Source organism: Heptranchias perlo, unplaced genomic scaffold, assembly GCF_035084215.1.
Source record: "Heptranchias perlo isolate sHepPer1 unplaced genomic scaffold, sHepPer1.hap1 HAP1_SCAFFOLD_1411, whole genome shotgun sequence".
NCBI lineage: Eukaryota > Metazoa > Chordata > Chondrichthyes > Hexanchiformes > Hexanchidae > Heptranchias > Heptranchias perlo.
Window position 1 is genome coordinate 1 of NW_027138659.1, and position 2,500 is coordinate 2,500.

Sequence of the window (2,500 nt, forward strand, 5' to 3'; positions counted from 1 at the left end):
AGAAATGTTGAACCAGATGTCGAAAACAAGGTGCGGCGATGAAGTCTGAAAGAGGAATAGGTCGACCGCAAAGCAGGGAAAGGTTTAATCAAAAGCAGCAATATCTTTTAAAAAGGGACAAATGGTGAACCAGAATCACAAAAGAATGCTCAGAGACTTAAGTCCCAAAGGGGAAATGGTTAACCAGTAGCTGGGTGAACTGTCCAACCCAAAGTGGGAAAAAGGATTAAAAGGGGTGAAATGATTAACCAGGAGGCTAAAGCAATGTGCCGCGGTGAAGTCCTAAAGGGGAAAAGGTTGACCAGAAAGCAGGGAAAGCATTAAACAAAAGCGGCAACATTTTTTAAAAAGTGGCAAATGGTTAACCAGAATCCCAAAAGAATGCTCAGAGACTTAAGTCCCAAAGGGGAAATGGTGAACCAGAAGCTGGGTGAACTGGTGAACCAAAAGTGGGAAAAAGGATTAAAAGGGGAGAAATGATTAACCAGGAGGCTGAAGCAATGTGCCGCGGTGAAGTCCTAAAGGGTAAAAGGTTGACAAGAAAGCAGGGAAATGATTAAACCAAAGCGGAAAAATTCAGTATAATGGGGCAAATGGTTAACCAGAAGCTGGGTGAAATGGTTAACCAAAAGTGGCAAAAAAAGATTTAAAGGGGAAAAATGATTAACCAGAAGTCGACAACAATGCTCGGCGATGAAGTCTGAAAGGGGAAAAGGTTGACCAGAAAGCAGGGAAACGATTAAACAAAAGCGGCAACATTTTTTAAAAAGTGGCAAATGGTTAACCAGAATCCCAAAAGAATGCTCAGAGACTAAGTCCCAAAGGGGAAATGGTTAACCAGAAGCTGGGGGAAATGGTTAACCAAAAGTTGCAAAAATGATTAAAAGGGGTGAAATGATTAACCAGGAGGCTGAAGCAATGTGCCGCGGTGAAGTCCTAAAGGGGAAAAGGTTGACCACAAAGCAGGGAAAGCATTAAACAAAAGCGGCAACATTTTTTAAAAATTGGCAAATGATTAACCAGAATCCCAAAAGAATGCTCAGAGACTAAGTCCCAAAGGGGAAATGGTTAACCAGAAGCAGGGGGAAATGGTTAACCAAAAGTTGCAAAAATGATTAAAAGGGGTGAAATGATTAACCAGGAGGCTGAAGCAATGTGCCGCGGTGAAGTCCTAAAGGGGAAAAGGTTGACCACAAAGCAGGGAAAGCATTAAACAAAAGCGGCAACATTTTTAAAAAAGTGGCAAATGATTAACCAGAATCCCAAAAGAATGCTCAGAGACTAAGTCCCAAAGGGGAAATGGTTAACCAGAAGCTGGGGGAAATGGTTAACCAAAAGTTGCAAAAATGATTAAAAGGGGTGAAATGATTAACCAGGAGGCTAAAGCAATGTGCCGCGGTGAAGTCTGAAAGAGGGAAAGGTTGACCAGAAAGCATTAAACAAAAGTGGCAACATTTTAAAATAATTGGCAAATGGTTAACCAGAATCCCAAAAGAATGCTCAGAGACTAAGTCCCAAAGGGGAAATGGTTAACCAGAAGCTGGGGGAAATGGTTAACCAAAAGTTGCAAAAATGATTAAAAGGGGTGAAATGATTAACCAGGAGGCTAAAGCAATGTGCCGCGGTGAAGTCCTAAAGGGGAAAAGGTTGACCAGAAAGCAGGGAAAGCATTAAACAAAAGCGGCAACATTTTTTAAAAAGTGGCAAATGGTTAACCAGAATCCCAAAAGAATGCTCAGAGACCAAGTCCCAAAGGGGAAATGGTTAACCAGAAGCTGGGGGAAATGGTTAACCAAAAGTTGCAAAAATGATTAAAAGGGGTGAAATGATTAACCAGGAGGCTGAAGCAATGTGCCGCGGTGAAGTCTGAAAGAGGGAAAGGTTGACCAGAAAGCATTAAACAAAAGTGGCAACATTTTTTAAAAATTGGCAAATGGTTAACCAGAATCCCAAAAGAATGCTCACAGACTAAGTCCCAAAGGGGAAATGGTTAACCAGAAGCTGGGTGAAATGGTTAACCAAAAGTTACAAAAATGATTAAAAGGGGTGAAATGATCAACCAGAAGTCGAAAACAATGTGCGGCGATGAAGTCCTAAGGTGGAAAAGTTACCCAGAAGGCAGGGAAATGATCAAACGAAAGCAGCCAAAAAATTATTAAAAGAGGGGAACTGATGAACCAAAAGATGAGAAACGGCCCGCAGAGACTAAGTCCAAAACGGGAACTGGTGAACCGGAAATGATTAACCAAAAACTAAGTCCGAAGAGGGAACTGGTAAACCAGAACTGAGTAACCCGATTTTTAAAATTAATTATAAATGGGGAAACGATTGAGCAAAAGGCGGAAATTAAGTCACAGGGACCAGGTCCGAAAGGGCAAGAGGTTACCCCGTAGGGGGCATTCGTCAACTCAATCTGAAAATTTTGGAGGCAAATCTGACCAAAATGCGGAAATCGGACCACACCGCGAGGGGCGCCATTCGACGGGGCAGGGGTAGACGC